Source organism: Vulpes lagopus, chromosome 3, assembly GCF_018345385.1.
Source record: "Vulpes lagopus strain Blue_001 chromosome 3, ASM1834538v1, whole genome shotgun sequence".
NCBI classification, from domain to species: Eukaryota; Metazoa; Chordata; class Mammalia; order Carnivora; family Canidae; genus Vulpes; species Vulpes lagopus.
In genome coordinates, this window is record NC_054826.1 from 62,552,829 (window position 1) to 62,574,584 (window position 21,756).

The 21,756-nt window shown below is 41.5% G+C and overlaps 1 protein-coding gene across 2 annotated transcripts in view; it reads right to left on the reverse strand.

Annotated features, from left to right (window-relative positions):
• The window catches only part of LRMDA (leucine rich melanocyte differentiation associated), a 1,012,499-nt gene that overhangs the window by 763,910 nt on the left and 226,833 nt on the right, over positions 1 to 21,756 (reverse strand). The gene's annotated exons all lie outside the window — the stretch shown is intronic.

Here is a 21,756-nt window from a genome sequence, read left to right on the forward strand (position 1 = left end):
CAGAGGTGAGCACACATTACTGTTGGAATTCCCCTCCAGAAGCCTAGTAAGACAGTGGGAACAGCACAGAAACCATCCTACTTCCCCATCAGCATCAGTGCGCAAGAAGTACATTTCCAAGAACTGGCCTTTATTCTTGTGTTGTCAAGACTGAACTGACCAGGCTCATGATTCAGCTCGTAGAGCCTTCTCTCCTTTCCACAGGTGCAATCCGACAGGTCTGGGGATTATAACAGCTCTGAAATTCTTATTACCTGTCTTCAGCACCCACCAACTCACTGGCCATTTTCCTATCATTACTAGCTCTATCATCAAAACATGAGCTGGAAGAGAGACCACTTCCAAATCCAGGTAGTCTATTGCTAACGCTTGGAGTGAAAGTTGCTTTTGTGTCATTGTTCAGAAACAAGGGCAAAGCTATTGACCAAAACTAGGTCTGAAGGTTGTTGAAATTTAATTTATCTAGACATTCCATGCTCCCCACCATCATGGGTCTTGGCATTTTGGTTGTCTAAAAATCAGTGTACAAATTTTACTTCTCTTCCAACACTCCTTATGGGGAAGAGGAGTTGGTATTCATGAATCTTCTAGTGTTCTATTGTTAGCAGATCCTCAAAGCCTCTCACATTCAGGCAAAAGCCTAAAGCTATCTGCCCTGTTGGTGAACTTCAGGAAGACTGAGCACAGTCCCATAGCCCATCCCCACCCTAACTACCCCCAAATCCCTTTACCCCCATTCACCCCCAAACACCACCTTTTCCACCACCACCACCAGCCCCCACTACACTCAACACAATCACACCCAGAGCAGGAACTCTTGCCTTCTCAGAGGATCCTTGGCATTGCATTTCCACTCCTCCCCACCCCATCCCAATGGTGAGATAAGTCAACTGTGCATCTTCACCACCAAGTCTCAGTTCTACCCTCCATGAAATTTTAAAATATATGCTCTAACAAGCACACTTCTTCACAAGATCATGGCAAAGGGGGAAGATCACCTGCTTTGGAATCAGCACACTGGGGCCCACAGCTAAGCCACACCATCAATGATGTTTTTCTAATCCTACTGCTTAGGGATCCTCCATCTCTTCATTATCTATCTATCCATCCATCCATCCATCCATCAAATAGATATTAGATCCTTATCATGTTCCAAGACTTTTCACATTTATCTTATTTAATCATGACAATCATCCCTTAGAGTAACTGCTCCACAAACTTATCACACACCCCCAACATATGTTGATTTATTTATAAACTATACATACCACCTTACTTACCAATGTATTCATAAAACAAACATTAGATAGTCACTTAAGGGTAGGAAAGAAAATATAAAGATTTTAAATGCAATTTTATTCATTAATGATGTCAAATCCTCTTTGAGCTTACTGAAAAAGAAATAACTATACTTTATATAATGTATTAATTTTTTTATTACAGAGATGTTATATATTTATGCCTCATTATTTTTTAAAATATGGGTATAACACTTTGTAAAAAGCCAACTTAAAAGTTTAGTTCTATTTTCAGTTGAACACAATTTTAATAAATGAATCATAAATTTTAAAAGGTACTTAAGTATATGTATTGGTTTCCTGTGGCCACTGTAACAAATTACCACAAACTTGGTGGCATTAAAACACACACACACACAAGAGTTATTCTCTTAGAGTTCTGGTACCCAGAAGTGTCAGTGGACCAAAATCAAGGTGTCAGTGGGGCCGCACTCCCCTCAGAGGCTCTAGGAGAGAATCTGTTCTTTACCTCTTCAAGTCTCTGAAGTTTGATGTCATTCCTTAGCTTGTGGCCATACTGCTCCAATCTCTGCTTCTCTGGGCACAACTGCTTTTTCCTCTTATGTCTGTGTCACGTCTTCCCCTGACTCTCTTGTAAAGACACCTGTGATTATATTTAGGGCTCTCCAAAATAACAAGATAATCTCCTCATCTCAAAATTCTTAATTACATTTGCAAAGACCCTTTTTCCATGGAAGGTTAATATTCACAGGTTTCAGGGATTAGGATATGATACTTTGGGGGGAAGGGGGGAACCATTATTCAGTACCGCAGTATATGTGAAAGAAACCAATCACTGCTTGAGTTCATTAAATCACAACTCTCTTTTTCAATCTCATTAACCAGTCATGCTCAGATTGTTGTTTAAATTCAGTGGGTAAATTTTCACAGTCCTTGATGTCAATTACCCAAAATGTGTGGTAATTTTATTTTTCACCAATGAATTCAAAACCCACTGAAATTCTCCTTCTTGGGAAAAATTTTAAATAGTTATAAAATTCATTTTCCAATTTTTTAAATGTACAGAGATGAGCATTTTTATAGATAACATACCAGCCACAGTTGGCAGCAAAGAGCTCATAGGAAGATGGAAGTCTTTCCAAAAATCTGTTTTCAAATGTCCTCTCCATAGCATTAGTTTCTTTCATTAAGCATTTCTCAACTGTACTTTTTGCCAAACATATCTGTTAGGATTTATATTTCTGCCAGACATTAGGAAAGAAAAATTCAAAAAGCTTGAATTTTCATAAGAGAAAAATGGAGAACTCCTATTTATAATAATAAAAAGAAAACACTTCCAAGTTCTTTCTCATGACATGGTCAGGGAATCTCTGCTGGAACCCAAGATTTTTGTACTCAATCCCCAACTTATAATCAAGCATTACAGAAGGGTTTTATTATTTGAGGACTTTTTAAATAAAATCAATCACATCACTGATATCCGGTAACCAGGGTCTAAATAAATTTGCAAAGTGCTAAAGACAAAAAAGAGGAGAAGACATCACTATGAAATGTAGCTCCAAGACAAATCCCAGGGCCTCTGTAATAGCCCCCCTATGTGTGTGTGTGGCAGGTGCTCTTGTGGGAGACACCTGCACCAAATGAGGGCTTCAGTTCAGTCTGAATATGAAATACTGACCCAGCTTATTTCTTTCTCATTTTTAGCTTATGAGAATTAGGAACAAAATCCTAACACTCTTCTAGCATGCCAGTAGTTCCATTCTGTAGGCACAAGCTCCTTTCTCTAAAAACTAGTCCCTGAGTTATGGATAAGTATTCTTATTATACTGATGGGGAAAGACACTGAGCAAGGCTGAGGGAGTTGCTTAAAAGAGCAGAGACAAGAGGAATCAGATCCAGGGTTTGTTTGATCCAATGTTCTGATTCTGTGTCTGGCTCATAGTCCACTGCTCCCTAATCCCTCCCTTCAAGAATGGAGCGGGAAAGGTGAGGAAGGTAGCCCAGCAGGGTGGTTCAAACCAAGTGGCTGGATTTGACTTGGCTCCATCATATCCCACCTATGTGACCTTAGGTATATATTAGACTCTACACCTCAGTTTTCTCTTTTTCAAAATGGGGATAATAAGACTATCTGTTCCAGAGGGTGATTTTAAGGAGGAAATTAACTCCTATAAAGCACATAAGACAGCAACAAACACATAGTAAGCAAAAGCAATCCCTCATGGATGTTAGCCATGCAGTAATACCTATTTCATAAGGCTGTTCTAAAAGCAAGTGACACATATATTTAGACAGATATGTGTATACACATGCACAAAATATACAGAGAGAAGGTTAACAGGAGGTGCACACATGCACCTGATATATAACAGGTAACTAATGGGTTAGTTTTTCTTGGGCTTTTATTAATTTTTGAATGAAATATGAGGGTTACACATATGTCATAAAGCTGATAACGGCCCTCCATAGGCAAGAAGGCCTCTTTCTGATGTCGTGTAGGCACAATACCCTCTGCCTCATCTCCCACAGGTATTTGCCATTTAAGAATCCAAGCCTGGCTGGGGCACCTGGGTGGCAGAGTGAGTTAAGCATCCAACTATTGATTTTGGCTCAGGTCCTGGTCACAGGGTCATGAGATTGAGCCCGGTATCCAGCTCCACACCCTGCATGGAGTCAGCTTGAAATTCTCTTTCCCTCTCTCCCTGCCCTTCCCTCCCACCCTGCTCCCTCTCGCTCTCAAATAAATAAATCTTAAAAAAAAATTAAGAATCCAAGGTCAAAATCTCAGGCTTTGGGTTATAATGCATGCTCTGCTGATAAGGCCTATGTCCATAATTTGGGGCAAAGAAAGGGAGTAGTACTTTCCAGGTTGGAAGGTCCAACCAGGGTCTATAGTGAAAATCATTTGAAAAGTATAACCTGTTATGTGTTAACAGTGGCTAGTATTAGAAGGTTTTCTGTTCCCATCGAAAAACCTTGAGTCTCTTCCCTACCTGGCCTCAAGGTCCAAAGCAAAAACTTGAACTAGTTTAAAATAAAAATAAACCAGTAGAAATGGCAACCAAAACTTTGTCTTCTGACTTTGCAGACTCAAAACAGAGAACAGACTGCTGTCCAGACCAAATCACAATTTCCCTCATACTCTCCAAGCAAGGGACACATATATAAGTCAATCAACATTTCATCCTGTGGAGTTCCTCTTGGTCTGACCTCCTCCCAGTGACTCTTCTGAACATCCTGTCATTGTCCCAACACTACCGTACATACCCTGTGTCCTATTTCTGGAATTTGATAAAAGCATTCAAATCCTAGTATTCAAAACAACAATCAAGGGAACTTGTAGCTTCATAACCAAACATCATTCACAGGAAAATGATATGATGACCAAGGGGTCTGGAAAGCGGAAGCCAAGAAGCTAAGTAGACCCAGGACACCTGGACAAGGTAAAAGCTGTCAGATGATGCAAAGACAGGACTTGTATACCAACACACACAGGTTTAGTAGCAATATGTAGAAGGAACTCGAGGTTCCCAAGATTTCAGGTAAGAGAGACAGAAGAAAGAAACTGCATTGAATTCAGGTCAAGAGACCTGAGTTTGCATCTCTATTTTGCTCCTCTCCAATGCCCTAACCTCGGGGAAATTATTTCCCCTCTCTGGACCTCTATGTCCTCCTCTGTAAAAGTGAGAGTGTTGGACCACTTTATTTTGTTAAGAGACTTTTAACTGAATTATTCTAGACCTCTTCAGTCATCATCAATCTGTGTACTGTTCAAGCCAATAACACTCTTCTTAGGTTCAGAGAAGTTTTTTTTTTTCTTTTAATTTAATAACTATCCATTGGGCATAACAAATCGATCTTGTTAGAGCTGCTTACCAAGTATGACTCGTCTACCCTCTTTGGATCCCAAGGTAAGAATGGAGTTCTGTGATTAGTTCTGCCAAGGAGCTGTGGTCCATTTCCTTGCCAATGCAAAATTCTTCAGAACTCTTTCCCTTTGGCTCAGCGTCCAGCCGTGTTCAAGATGTCAACTGCTCTGCCATCTTAAGTCCCTGTGTGACTAAAATGATCAGAGCCCTCTGCCAACATACCAAGTACACAAAGCATAGCAAGAAATACATCCTTATCATTTTACACCTTTGAGATTCTGGAGTTGCTACTGCAGCCAAACTTAGCCAGCCCCAACTGATATAAGAAGTAGCCTGGAATTAAAATTACTATTGTTGTTATTCCTCTATTATTCTTGTAACTATGGCCTATAATATGTTTTTATAACTGTTTGCATTTCTCAAGGTAAAGCAGGTACTATATACCTGAAGCTAATGACCCCCCTTTCCACGGTCTATGTCCATTACTCCAACTTCTCATGGGGTCTCCTGTAAAGAACAATGACCATCTCCAGTAAGAATAAAGGAGGTGAGAACACAGCAGTCACACTTCAGTTGCATTTAGTATCAGGAAAAACTTCCTTCTTGAAGGGGAGAAAAAAAATCAAGCCACAGAAGAGTATGACACAATTATCTTTCTAAAAAATGGCTTGTTGTAGGTAATGTGCTCTTACAGGCTAGGGCAGATAGATTTTGCCCACAGAAAGCAAGTGAAAAGGAGCCACCTTCCATGGGGCTCTGAATGTGAATTACAAAAGACTTCAGGTCAATTAACAACTACTGAAGAGAGGGCTACAGCTATAAAGGATGAGTTTATGAGGCCTTATTGGAGGTGAAAGGGGAAAAGAAAGAACAAAGACTTGCAAGCATAAAGACTAAATTAAAAAAAAAAACCTCTGGGGCAGCAGAAATGTAGAAGCATATAAATGCATATGAGATTCAAGAAGCAAAAAGCTAGATGGTTAAAAAAAATCTTTCAAAAAGCACAATAAGAGAAACAAGGGATAAAATAAAAGCAATTCTTATTTTAATCAATTGATAATCTGCTACCTGAGGCTTTGGAGAAATAGTGTGAAGAACTCGGATAGATAAAATACTTTTTAAAACTATGATTTTTTTTTTCCTTTAACCCAGAGTCAAACTCCTATAGGTATTTCTGGCTTTAAAGTAAGCAAGACACACCTCCTGTCTGGTTGGTTAATTACAGAGCTGTTGTTTGACAGAGACACCGTCAGCGTGACCTCGACTCAGCTACTCGGCAACCACCCCTCAGTGGACGAGATACATGGGCCTGACTTACAACAGGCAAATGGTGGGTGAGCTCACACCCGGGATGCAGATGCTGTGGTTCTCACTGACAGAGGATGTGCCTATGAATTAGCAGTCAGACAGTGACTGTCATTGGTAATAACTTCTTATTATGTCAAGGAATTTACATGCAGATCAATGTGAGCAGTGTGCACTTGCTTATCCCCACCATAAATCACTATCGATTGGCACACCAATTCCTCGCCATAATTAGGAGCTATAGACAGGGCTGCAATATTATCTTAAAATACTGTGTCACCACCCTCCGTATAACAGCTGGCATCCACAGTACTCCCACACCGCAGTTCTTATGATCGGCGACGCTGCTTCCGTTGTTACTTGGGGTGGGAAGTGGGGGAGATAAGTGAATAAAACGTCCCTGTATGCAATGTCTATTTGAGAGATTCCCTGTACCCTATTAGAGATTAAAAAAATGGGAATTCCTCCCTATACATATTGAATTCCTGTGTGCAAATGCGAAAGTTGGCAACATGCTGCTCTTAATCTGATTTATGCACCAATTTATTTTATACATTAGGCACACTGTATGCAGGCTGACTGATGCATAAAAATTTCATGCAAAAAAGGACTCACTCCCGTACAACTGCCTTTCAGTTATTATTACCTCTTGTGGTTTCCATCCTACGGTGGGTAGGACAAATGACTCCATATACCAAATGCATTCGGCCCACTATACAAACATTTTGATCTGTTTCTATTTCCCCTCAGCTCCAACTCCAGAGAGCTAAAAACGCTGTATCTTAACTTTCTGAAATCCTTTAATGCTACAAAACACCCACTTATGCAGAGAACTTCTCTCCATGTTCACTCTTTAACTGTGGATTATAAACACACAAACATATACAACAGAGGCAAACAGAGACAAACACATACCCACGACACACCTGGGTATTTCTGGTTAATTTTTTTTTTTTTTGGTTAAACACTTTCTTCTCTACATATCATAACCACCGTGCGTTGTGCATTACTTTTATAATTAGCTTCCCAGGAATACGTTCCTCAGAGTATTAGGAACAGCAGAAATGTGAACGAACGAAAAAAAGCTTTTGGGGTAGGGTTTTAGTTAAGGAAAAACCAGCTAGAAAAAGCATCTTTCTGTATTTTCCTTTTATTAGAAGTCTCCTTTCATCCAAGAAATATGGGGCCTGAAATAAATTGTACCATCCTGCTTTTTTTTATTCAAATCCTTGCCAGAGCTAGGCAGTATGCTAATGAAAACAGGTTGATAAATGACTCCCTGATATTTTCCAGACATTTTTCTCTCAGAAGTGCTCTAAACTGATGTAGCTCAAAGAGAATAAGGCGCATTAAGTCATTATATCAATTTTTGTTACCCAGATACTTCAGTCCCAGTTAAGCGCTGACAGCCAATATAAAACAAGGCAAGGGCATCATACGACTCCATCGATCAAATCTTGTCGTAGATAGATTGCCTATTACACAAATAGAACTAGCGGATTCAGTTTGTAGTTTTATGCTCTCCAATTAAAGGATAACAGGGTACTTTCCCATAAATCTGCTAATTGCAACTGAATTAATTTAACAAATTTCTCCAAGCACACAGGAAAAAGCGATTGGTTAAGCTAATGTAAACTAGCACAGGTTGTCACAAAGAGGCTCCCATAACATCCTTTTGCTATACCTTGATTGGGCAAGGTGTCACAAGTATTTAGCTACATTGTGGTTCTCTGGCAACAGACAGCTGACAAGCATAAAACATTGCACAAATAGGAGATAATTTATTTGTGGTACTTTTTTCTCTCTCCCTCACGCCACACTCTCCCCCACCCGCAGGAGGAAATAACTCCCTCTTTGCATCTAATTAATGTTTCTCTCCAAGTGAAGCTGTTTTTCTAAATCAGAATTACACCAGCCAAAGCACTATATTATGGAAAGGGGTCCCTCCGCGCCACTCAGCCAACAGTAGGAGTGATGGGCAAAAACCAGAACAGCTGCCTATTGCATTTCAAAGGAGGAAATAGCTCGGTGCTCCTCAACAGAGCAGGGGAAACCCAACACAGGGCACCCACTCTCACAAGTTCAAATACACAGGTACCCGTGGCGGCCCAGGTGCCAGAAGCAGAGCAGATGAGCCCAAGCCACAAAATAATGCATCTCTGTTGAATTCCTCAATTGCTGCGCTCAGCATTATGGAGACGAAGTTGTCATGACTGCACAGGCTCAGTGGCATTCCAGGGATGCTCGCCTGCCTCTTTCACCTCTTCCCTGCTGCTCCTCGTCAGGGATTCAGGCATCCTCGCAACAACCACAATGGCTTCGGAGAGCTAAAGCTGGGGTGCTCACAGGTGAACAAGGGGTGAGGAACAGAAAGTGTATTTTCCAGATGTGGTGAAATAGGTCAGATTTTAACTATCCAGCCCCACTGTACCCATATTTTTAGACTGGATATTTTCAACGTGATCTTTCAAAATACCACGGCCCTATCCACACTTGGCAGGCACCACCTCCTGCCCAAAGGGGATAGATTTCAGTTCTAGAAGGGGTGATGGAGCCCAGGGATGAGCAAGGAGAAGCCACGGAGGAGAGGGAAGGTCAAGGCAACAATAACCAGGATGATGGACCTTGTCAGTTCAAATTCGAGTCAGGCATCTCCAGCACCACTCCCTTCTCTTGTGATCAGAGCTTCACGCTTCCTTGCTACAAAAGCCAATTCCTTGTTATAGGGAGGAAAAAAAAAAGTCTCAGAGTAGACCCTCTTTTCCAAAGCACAATTCTCATACCCTGTTTATCCATTTAGGCTTCTGGGCTGATAGATTGAAGCTCTGCAACAACACCTCAATGGGACGGTAAGCTGTTTGAAGACAAAAACCACATGCATTTTGAACGGTGAGCCCAGAGCAGCGGAACAATGCATGCTGCCTCTGGGTGGACAACATACACAACTTTAAACTGGCTGAGTCCTCTGTCCAAGAGGTAACAGGGTTCTGCAAGGGAAAGAGGGTGTGGGTTAAGTCCAGGCAGGAAAGTACAGGGTGTTGGCTCCTACACGCTATTAGTTTGCCACTTGGTACCTAACCAGAAAAGTCCAACACATATATACCCAAAGAGATACTCTGAGTAATAGGTATTTATGTAAAGATACCGGATCAAAGTAATGACTCCTGGGTTACAGCCCCAACTTAGCCATTAACTAGTTGTAGGATACTGGCATCGCCTTTAAGCATCTCTTCCTTGCCCATAAAAGGGTAGATCTCAGCATTAGATCTGATGAAGGCCAGGAAATCCAGCCACAGTTTTTCAAAAAGCAGCTGCACGTGGAATCGAATTCCTGAGTGCTTCTCACATTTGTTAACAGATTGTAACATATCAGAGTATGCTGCACATAAGTGGGGGTAAGTATTGTTTTTGTGACAGTTCTCATTCAGTTGTATAAACATACATGTGTGTGCAGACTGTAATGGGAAATACATTCTCCAAGGTCAGTCACAGCCAAAACAATTATTTTATTTTTTTAAAGATTTTATTTATTTATTCATGAGAGACACACACACACACACAGAGGCGGGGGAGCAGAGACACAGGCAGAGGGAGAAGCAGGCTCTGTGCAGGGAGTTCAGTGTGGGACTCAATCCCGGGTCTCCAGGATCATGCCCTGCACCAAAGGCAGGTGCCAAACCGCTAAGCCACCCAGGCTGCCCCCCCAAAATTATTTTAAATTCAAAGCCACTGAACCAGTCCAACCCAAGGACTGAACGTGAAGATTCTGTGGCTCTACTATCACACGGCCGCACGCAGAGCCAGCTGGCTGCAGGGTAGGAGAACTGGTGGGCAGGAGCCTTCCCTCCCCATCAGTCACTTGGGATGAAAACGAGCCAGGGAAACCCTTCATCTTGGGAAAGTCACCTGTGTGCCAAGGACGAAGGGAACCCTTTCACCAAGGGCCCCAGCAAAGCCGGGCTCCCAGTTGGCCCGGATTAGCACACCAGTCCAGAATGAGGGGCCATGGGTCCGCCACCTACACCCTCCCCCACAGAACCTGAACACCAGGCACCCCAGAAACATGCACAACTCCTACCAGAGGGAGAGCTCTCACGTCTTCTGGCAGCAAAGGTTGGCTCCCCAATCAGTTGTGGGACAAATACTTCATAGAACACTTTATGATTCACATGTATGCAGACACAGAAGCACGGCTTGTTCCCCACCACGGACCTGAGAGGGGATGCCCTGGAGAAGCACGTCCACCTAAAAGAAATCAGCTAGCCACCTCCTGAGGCTCCACGTAAGATGAAGTAGTGTCTGAGTAATTCCCCAAACCCTTCACTTCCCCAGCTATGCAGAGCCTACTGCTCAACTATTATTCTTACTGTTATGACTTATGATCTGATGTGCTGGTTGGAAAGAAATCTAAAAGAAGAAGTGATTTCATAATACAAACATGTTAGGTTGAGTCAAAGCTTCTGGAGGGAAAATATGCCTTTAGCTAAAATATTTGCTATTATTATTGAATACCTCCAAATGAAGATGGCTTAAGGCTTCTGCTGTTTGGTTTATAGAAGATGTGGAAGATAGGATACTATGAAAATAGACAACAACAGGGGAACCATTAACAAACAAAGTAAATAAAAGGTTTAGGAACTAACCAGGTAACCAGCCAACAAATATTTATTGAACACCTGATGTGTGCCAGGCACTAAACACTAGAATGCAGAGTGAACAGAGCACATAGAGTCCCTCCTCTCCGGAGCTTGAAGCCTGGTTGGGGAGAGAGCTGCTGTTTAAGGAAGTTTTACAGATAAACAAGCACCATGAAAGAAAAACAAAAATAGTAAGGGGCTCTTACTTAGCCGGGGGGTTTCGGGACTGCCTCCCTGAACAAGTGTCACATTCAAGCTGAGATGGCAAAGAGCAAGAGGACGGCACCAGGTACCCTCCAGGACTCAGCACACCCCCACCCTCCTCTGCCTTTGCACTCACATACACCCAAGGGCTGCAATCACACCGGCCCGCTCAATCGTGCTGGACTTCCCTCCTCCCTGAGCCCTTCTCTTTCACACCCCCTGCCCATCATTCCTTCGGCAGAGAATGTTCTTGTGCAGCATTCCTGCTTGGCAGCCTGCTCAGGTTCCAGTGCCAGCTCTATGCCTTCCTACCTATGGGACCTTACATTTTTTCATTTTGCCACACCTCAAAGTCCCCATCTGTAAAACAGAGATGACCATGGGCCCTGCACCTCCCGTGTCTGCTGTAAGGACTAAATGAGATGATACAAGTAAAGCAGAAAGGACCTGGCACATAGTAAGCAGCCAGTAAAGGGTAAACATTATTGTTTGGTTAATGTGATTGCTGTTGCTCATTATCTTGTTTTTCTGTATTCCACTCTCTCATATCAGGGTCAGGTCAAACTGCCCTTCCACTGAAAAGCCATCCAGACTTCCTCCAGCCAATATACCCCCTTATCAATAACACTGTACATCCCTCAATCATAGCCTTTTTCACATGATGCTGAAATTATTTACATATGTCTTTGCTCCCTGGATCAAAGCCAGAAGCCACGTCTTATTTATCTTGCTCCCCCAGTGTGTGGAAATCCACAGGCTCTCAACGAACATACTAGAAGATAGATGGATGAATGAATGGATACCGGGGGCCAGATGGATGGGGGCAGGGCAGAAAACTCAGGTGAGCCTTCACCGTGGCCATCTCTTTCTCTAAGGAGGTATCCCTCCAAGCGCTTGAACAAATGGGTTGAAATCCTCCTAGCCAGATAGTGACCTCTGGCCTGAAATGCTACTGTCCATGTTTACCATCATCTGAAAAGCACGTGGGGGAGTAAACCTGTCCTTCAGAGGCCAAGAGAACCTCGAAACTTTCAAATCCTCTAGGAAAAGAAATGTCTTTTCTCAAAACACTTCTAAATATAGTGAGGCACATTTTAAGCCTCTAGCTAAAAAGCCTGAAAGCATCTTTCTATTTATTGGTATCGTTATGTGTATAGTAACATTCCCAGAAGCAGGGCATGACTGCACTAGCTTTATGTCTGGCAAAATCAGTGTCTGTATTATCTGAACTCAAAAAGACTATAAAATTAAATTTAAGTGACTCACTTAACTACCAGAAGGAGAAAAGATCCAATTTTAAAACTGAAAACAGCAAAAGAATTAATTGCCGCTGTTTGGTGGGAGTTTATTATGTAAATAAGTAGAGGGCATGTCAACAAATACAGATGCCCAACCACATTTGCACAGTAATGAGGACGAACTTGAGATAGAGTGGGAAATGTGTTCTCTTTGGTGGGATCAGAGATAACATCTCCTCTGACTCTCCAGGCCACTTTCAGCATCCTCACAGAGCTGGGAAGCCGGAGGCCACCTGGTTCAAAGCCTGATATGCCATGAATCCTTTTCACGGCAGGGCATGGTGAGCATTCACCCCCAAATCAGTTCTCTTTATCACATTCTTCCCTTTGCATCTCAACATGGCAGGTTCTAAAGTCTTTGGAAAATGTTTTAGCTCTCATTAAAGGAAGAACGTAAACGTCTCAACAGAGTTGAAAGTGAAATTGGGCCAGACTGAAGAAGAACTGATAGCAGGTTTTAACAGAGCCTTCGATAACCTTCTGCCTTCTGATGCTACCTTGTAGGCATCAGAGTTAAGTCGTCTACAGCAAACCCCAAGCTATGGCTTTTCTCATATTTGTAAGTCTTAGCAATGTGGACTAAGAACTTTCTACAATTAGTCCTTTCCTCCAGTAAAATCTAAAATTACAGGCGGGGCCTCCTGCAAAATGGGCCCAGAGGTAAAATTCATTTTAATGACAGTTACTGGGAAAAGGAGGAGGACAGAGGTGAAAGAGAACTCCTCCTATCAAATGCCTGGAATTCTAGGTCTGAGAGAGATCCTTTGACCTATCTCAGCCTAAAGTTTCTACTAATTTTAAAAGATTCTCAAGGAAATTCCATAGTCCCTCATGTGAATCTATTTTCACATTTCTCTCACTGGCTGGTAATTTTCAGAGTGGGGTAGAGACACTGATAATCCCTCACACTACTATCTAGTTAATATTTTTAAGATTTATTTGAGAGAAAGAGAGAGAGAGAGAGTGTGTGTGTGTGGGTGGGTGGGTGGGTGGGTGGCAGGGGCAGAGGGAGAGGCGGAGAAAGAATCCTCAAGCAGACTCTCCACTGAGCGTGGAGCCTGACGTGGGGCTCGATTCCAGGACCCAGAGATCATGACCTAAGCCGAAATTTAGAGTTGGTTGCTTCACCAACTCTGCCACCCAGGTGCCCCTGTCTGGTTAATATTTAATGTGAAGACTCAACAAGTATTTTTGACCAAAGCAGAATGGGAATGGCAAGACTTCTCACCCTTGGCCACAGGCAATACCGAACTAATCTCTAAAGATCTTTCAAGGATCCCCTTAAAAACATGTGCATGTCAACCTCAGTTAAGAATCAGATCCATAAATACCTAATAAACAGGGTGAGGGACACATCCCAGAATTGCAATGAACTCCTGGCTTGCTATGGACCTGGTCAGAGGCAGCTCCATGAGGGGAGGAAATGAGTCACAATCACCTTGGAATCCTCACACTCACCATTGTGTCTGGTACATACTATGTATGTGATCAATCTTGCAAAAATGAAGGAAGACCTTATTTAGGTGTCTGCCCAGCCAAGGATGCCCAGAGCAGATGTCCTTCGCATGCACCAGTCCACCGCGCTGATAAACTCCAGAAAGACGCAAGGCCCACCTTAGCCAGTTTACACACATGGTAAGAGAGAGGAAATGAACACCACCTAGAAACCTCGTCTGACACCAAAAACAGAGTGCGCGACATTTTATTCTCCATTAATTTGGATATACAGTATTTCTCTCTGATTACTAGAGCATGCGATGTTCTTATAAGGTTATGAACTGGTTTTGCATCGTTCTGTTGCTGGAATTTAATACTGTACTAAGTGTGATATATCTCGGCCATGATGAATCCTGCCTGGTTCTGCAGCAAGTTTCTATAAAAACCAGTTTGAAATACAGGACTCTTAAAGTCCTTGCCAAATCTGCAAGATGTGATACTCACACGGCTCCCATCCAGGCAAGCATGTCTAACTTGCACTTGAGACCATCTACCTGTTTCCCTTTGTGCTCCTCGAGCAGCTAGCTATTTATCCTATCACTGACGCTGAGAAAATGTGGTGAGTGCCGCCCTGGCCTGGTTTACAACAGCATTATTAATACTGCTCAACAACAAAGTAAAATTACAGATAAAATCTGAATAGGCCCATTATTGGTTTTAGAGGGAGTTAAATAAGCTATATAATTTCTTTGGGCCTTGCAGAAAGCTCAGCCTAGCAACGACAGGAGAAGAAATGCACACAGCGGCCAACTAGCCACTGGAGCTCAGCTATGTGTAAATCCCCTCCTCGAACATCGTGAATTAAAGCAGATGAAAGTTTTAAAATGTCAGGCGAGTCCCTGGGGATGGATATGCTTTATGTTTTTTATACAGTGAACATTAATTTCAAATGGAAAGGGAAAGCAGTCCTCTATCTCCAGCCATTTGCTCCACTTTTTCTTACGTTCCATGTGTCCACTTTTAACAGACCAGTCTCCGGGGAATTGATGCTGCGCTGAGTCAAACAGTCAGGCTCAAGGTAAAAGCAAAGTCCTTGTGAGAGAGAAAATAAAAATTCACCACCCACTTCCCAGAAGCAGCCCTAATATGGAACATCTGACTTGGAGTTTGACAGCAGACGTCCAAAGCCTACCTCTTCTCTTTCTCAGGTGTCTGATCTTTGCAAAACCTGGCTTCCCTGACCATTACCTTCCTTCTTCACAGGGTTTCAGGTAAACTGAATAGCACTTGCATATATGCTATGTAATATATAGTATCTATATGTGCACACTTCTATGTGTGTGTATTTGTGCTTCTCTCTCTCTCTCTCTCCACTCTCCACCCTCCACCCCGTTGTTGCTTTAACTCCTAACAGCTTTTCCTTCTATTTAACTTCCGTCATGCATTCCCAGTTTTATTTAACTGTTCTCCAAAGGAAACAAGGCTGTCATTCATTATTCATTCGTACAATATATACTGAGAGTCTATTGCATGCTAAGCCCCTTGGGACCCAACAGAAAACAAAAACGTCCTCTAGGACTTCACAACCTACAGAACTGGTCTCTCTTTAAGTTGAATCCAAAGTGAAATTTAGAAGCTTTATTTCCCAGTTGAGGTCAAGAAATCAGTTTGACACTGTGATGATGATGACAAAAAACTGGTCTAAGATTTACAAGGCCTGAGGCCCATGATAATTTGGGTTATTGTCCAGCAAACTGCCATGCCCTTCCTTTCCCACTGTGGCCACAGTTGGCCTCTCTGTCCCAATGATACTGGCCTAGACAGGAGACTTGCTCAAGCCAATGAGATTCAGCAATGTGATTGATGTAAGCAGAAACTCTGGGTGTGTTCACAGCACACAGCAATTTGGCTTGGCTCATGCATTCCACTGATGCACCATGAGAAGAGCATGCTTCAGGAAGCCTCTACTCTGTCAGCCTAGGCCCCAGAACACACACTCATGGAGCAGACCTGAATCCAGCCCCGAGCCCAGGATCAAGGTGGCTACCCCACTGCCTAGGGCAGAGCCACCCAGTCTAGATCACCCAAACCACAGTCAACCTGCACAGTGTGAACAGAAAGAAAGATGAATGGGGCAGTTTCTTATGTAGCAATATTGTGGAAATAGCTGACCAATGTAAGGTCTAAGGAGGATCCCAACCAGAAAACAATTGCCTCATCAAAAGCAATTTGGCACAACTTAACTACTGAAGCATTAAAATGAGATTATGGTACAAAACATGCTTTTCATGGTCAAATCAATCATTCTGTCTCAACTCCTCTGTGCTTGGTTTCAGCTCTCTCTGTGTTGAAGGAAATTAACACAAAATAAGTTGATCTTGATGAGTAGGATTCAAATCAATAATGTTAATTGGGCTCCTGAGCATAAGATAAAATGACTTCAAATCAACAAAAGGTTAATATAACTTTCCCTTCATGCCGCACTACCTATGATAAATCTATAGTGGTCTGAAATTTCCAATTTCATTAACAACACATTTAACATGCTAAAAAGACGGGAACACTCTCCTTACATAATATTTTCTCTGTGCCCACCAGCAGGTTAACTCACTATTACAAAGCATATCCAATTATGTAATTAAGTTATACTTGAATAAGGGAGGGATGTACTCAATGGTGAGGATTTCTTTTAAACTTTAATTTCATTACTGTCTTCATGTTCTACCTACTTCCCCCTCCCAATGGCAGTTTATAGAAATACTGGATATTTTCTTTTACAGCCTATTTCATACTAGATGATGTTAGCTAGCAAAGAAAAAAAATCATTCAGCATTCTTATTGTGCACATGCAACATGCAGGGATCCAACAGAAAACATAACGTCCTCTAGGACTTCACAACCTGCTGGTCTTCCCTAAGCTGAATCCAAAGTGAAATTTAGAAGCTTTATTTCCCAGTTGAGGTCAAGAAATCAGTTCAACACGGTGATTATGACGACAAAAAAAAAAATGGTCTAAGAGTTACAAGGGAGGTGGGAGGGAGGTGGGAGATGAGCTAGCACAGACAGAAAGAGATTTGAAAAAAACAACAGTATTGCAAGGTCCTTGTCCTCAAGGGACTTTCAGTCTGTTAGGACTTATAGATGACTAGACACGCAATCAAATACAGAACATAAATGGGTCAGAGTCACTGGACAATTATTGGCAATTTCTCTCTCATCCATCTCCTCAATTCTTTTCCTAACATTTTCCTAGATGTCCCAAAATTCTTTTGGGTGCAATGGACTCCATTCTCCTGTCCCAGGATAGAGCCCAATCGGCATGATCCTACCAGCAGAATCCCATCTCCCCAGTCTGCCACAGTAACTGGTTTCAGGATAGGACTGATTCCGAGCTTAGTCCACTCAGTCTGCTGTAACAAACGACACACTTTTCTTTCTCCTAGTTCTGGAGGCTAGAAGCCCAAACACAGAGTATCCATATGGTCAGGTTCTGAGATTCTAGCAAGAGTCTTCTTCGGGGTTGCAGACTGCCAACTTCTCGTTATATCCTCCCAGGGCAGGGCTCTCTAGGGTCTCCTTTGCAAGGACACTCATCTCATTTTTGAGGGCTCCACCCTCACAACCAAATTATCTCCCAAAAGCTTCATCTCCTAATACTATCACATTAGAGGTTGAGATTTCCACATATGAATTTAGAGAAGACCCAAACATTCATTGCAGACCCCATTCTGACCCATGAAGCCAGTGAGATTCGATTTGGGGAATGCAAGAACTCTCCTGCTAGATTTGAACAAAGATATACACATTCTTAACTATCTGCAGCCACCTCACAACAGGGCATTGCCTTCACAGAAGAAGAGCAACTGACAGAGAGAGAACAACCAGATCTCATTAGACTGTTTCTGGCTCAAGCCTTACCTGAAACCACTGCTACCATGAGAACCAACACTGACCCTTTTTGCCTTTAAGACAGTGTGAGGAGCTGTTTCTTTTTTTTTTTTCTTTTCTTTTCCTGTGATTTGCCACTAGAAACATTTAAACAATAGAACATGCAAGAGAGTGCCAAAGAAGGAGAAATTATTGTGTACTGGGAAAAATCTAAATAAAGTCCAAAGAGGAATCAGGATTTCTCGTGGGCCTTGAAAAGTGGATACACTCGAAATTATTGGGAAGAGGGGGAGTAGTGATAGGGTAGAATGAAAAAACAGAGCAAACCTACCAACTTAGATAACACCTTCAGAATGGTAGTCTGTGATCCTGGTGATGTTTATGTTGTTGTTGTTAAAGGGGCCCAGAGGAGTTTTATGACTTAGGCAAGATCACAAAGGATTGGTTTAGCCTCCTCCAGAAGTGGACGAGAATTCGGATCTGCCACTTGCTGTGTGAATTTTACCAACTTACTCCAAACTCTCTGAGACTCACTTTCTTCAAATTAGGTGTAACAGTAATGCCTACTCTCCAAAGTTTTGAGAATGAGGTAAGATAATGCATTTAGAAGTGCTTTCCTTAATGCCAAGCACAATGAATATGATCCACAAACTTCAGTCATTATTTGTATAATTCTTTCTAAAAACTACATTTCAGACTTAACAGCAATCAGAGAGGAGAATCAGGACCAGTGGGTAAAAAACGACAAAGTGGAAGCTTTGGCCTCAACATAAGAAATAGGCTTCAAATATTTAATGTTTTCTAGAGACGTAACAGATTGATGATGAACTTCCAATTCTAGAGGTTTCCACTCAGAAAAGGAAGATTCTCTGTTTAAGGACACCATGACGGGCTGAGCGTCAGAAGCATGATTTTAGGATGTGCTTCCAAGGATTCTTTCATCACTGAAACTTATCAACCCTTTGAGAGGCACCACTATCCTGCCAGTTTAATTTCCAGCATATCCCAAAACCAAGGATTTCCAGATCCTCCACCCACATCTTTCCAGTCCTCATTCCTTAACAAGACTTGCAATCACTTACACATTAAAGAACTGTGATACAAATTTGACCGGACTCACTACACCCGCGCTATCCTCCAATACTGTGAAAAGCTAATTTCAGCTGTCACTTACTGGAAGTAAAATGACAAATATCTGTAATATCTGTCAGGTTATGAATGCTTTAAAAAGAGTTATGCAGCTGTCAACATTTTGATGACAAGAGAAAAGTAAACGAAGAACAGGAAACAGCACGTCTGTGGAGTATCCAGTTGCCAAACTTCTCTATGACTTATATTAATAAAAATCAAATTACCTCTATAAAAAAATGCAAACAACAAGGGCTTCTAGAGAAAACCAACAGAGGAAAATCTGTGAATAATGCTGCCAATGCTATAGATGAGATCATCAGAATTAGCTTCAACACCTCAGTAGAAAGTGACTAATTCTATTAAGGGATGTGAAGTCTTTACTAAATTTCTCCCCATGGTGGTCTTGGACTAAACATGTAAAATCCCTGGAACAGACTGACACTCTTACTGAGAGCTTCTTGTCATACTGGAAGACAATGTACTATAGAAGTAGGTGACTATGCATCCCAGGTTGACTGGGACAGTCTTAGTCTATATCCTTTATCTTGGTATAATTATAAATAAAGCATGCTAATTTGGATAATAAATTACTATGGTGTGTATACATGTGTATTTGTATGTATATGTGTGCAATTGTGTGTTCATATATGCATGCACATGTATTGTGATTCTGTATATGTGTGCAGGTCTGTGTACATGTATATACATATATGTGTTTAGGTATGTATGAATGTCCATGTGTAGGGGAACTCATTTGCTTCCATTTCTATAGATCTCATCTATAGTTTAGCTTTGGGGGGACAAACAATACATTTTACAACAAGGATGTCTACAGTTATAAAACACTGGGTATTTACCATCTAATTAAAACAAAATCAATATAAGAAGCAAAAATAACTTTATGTTTGATTCACATTTTTATAAACTGAATGCTACCAACAAATGACCTCTCTGGGAACAGGGATGGGTGCTCCAATTTTTAGTTTAGGAGGCAGCTTTTTAACTTAGTGGGTAGTTGGCCTCAACATAAAACTCTAAACCAAAATTCACACCATGGATCATTAAGTGATACCTGGCTTTCTAGTATTACTGCTGCTTCTCCTGTTATCAGAAAAGGACAAAACAACAAGTAAGGTCAGTGTGAAAGTAAAGTTTCCTCTGTGGCCTCCAGTGAGCTATTTTTGCATACAGAAGCTGGCTAGCATTGTCCTCAGTTCATATAATAACCATTTTGTTTTCACATGCTTTTTTTTTAAGGTATCTGTGCATTTTTTTTAAGATATCTACAGGATAATATACATTGTGGATTCACTGAACTGTGCCTTTTTAATGAAATAACTGAGAAAAGCCCAACCATTAAAAATGAATGGGCCTTATTTTTTAAACCTTGATTCATCCCTATGTATGCCTTTTGACCTGGGACATCTGCACCTACATTTTTTTTTTTCAAACATTCATGAAAATTCTCCTCCATCCCGCTTCCAGATTCAAGAAATTAAACCAGATGGGAATTCTTACAGCCAACCAATGTCACTCTGTTAGGATATCTCCATACCAAGAATATCTTAAGCTTCTTCTTGGTCCATAAATTAAGTCATTAACAAATATACACAGTTTGAAGAGGAATGAAATGCTCTGCAACAAATCAAATTCCATGTAGCATAGGGCACTGGCACCATTCCCACGGGAATAAATAAATTTTTGTGACAAACCAACTTCTTTTCTCCAACACATTCCAGAGATAGCCTGTACTTTTTGGTGTTCCTCATAAATCTGAGAAAATTAAAAGTTAACATGCCATGATACTTTCATTACTAGCTCCCATACAATAAATATTCAAGTATCAGTAAAGATAGAGCTGGAGTACTACAGGAAAAAAACCTCAAGATTCTCACAGCTTGGGCTTTAGGAATTATAGGTGGCAGTGCACAAGCAAGGTGAGGCCAAGCCAAAGGTAGCAAATGAAAATATGAAGAGCCACACTTCCTTCATGAGTGAAGATGTATTAATCAGGTGCCTAGTTTGGAAGCCATTTTTTATTTCAAAATTATAATGACAGGAGTGTAGAGAATCACTCCTTGGTGGAATTTACTTAGACGTCATTCCAAAAAATTAAGAAAGGTGAGAAAATTGGAAAAAAAATATTGGAAAAGAGGGTGAAGAGAGTACACAGAGCAAACATAAGTATGACCACTCACAGCCAAAAATCATCATCAACCAAGGAAAAAAGGTGCCGTTTAGGAGAAAATGAGAATTCAATGGGCAGCCCCAAAAGAAATGTTGCCTTTGAAATGAGAAGGATTGGTGAGTTTGTGTCTGCCTGTGGCAGGGAGCTGATGTGATGTGGCCACGTGCAGAGAAGAAACAGTTCAGGGTAAAAATGAAGTCCCCCCATGAATTGTATTTTCAGATGGGAACTAGAGGTCCAAAAATGTCAAAAAATACTAGAAAGAAAATTCAGATCATTTTCATCCAAACTATCTTTAGTATCAGAAATGTGTTTGCAACATCCCATTCAGCTGCTATCTAGACACAGGTTAGTCATGCACAGATTGAGAAGAATGTCCAGAAGTCCAAGCAATTCACCTCCTGGAATCACAGAAGAAAGTATGTGCCTCAAGCCAAGTATCCAGAAATGGCACCAAGAAATGTAGCACTAGTCAGAGATACAGCTAAGCCTGGAGTCAAAGCCTGGGATCATTTACCCAGAAAGGGAAGAAGTTTTTGA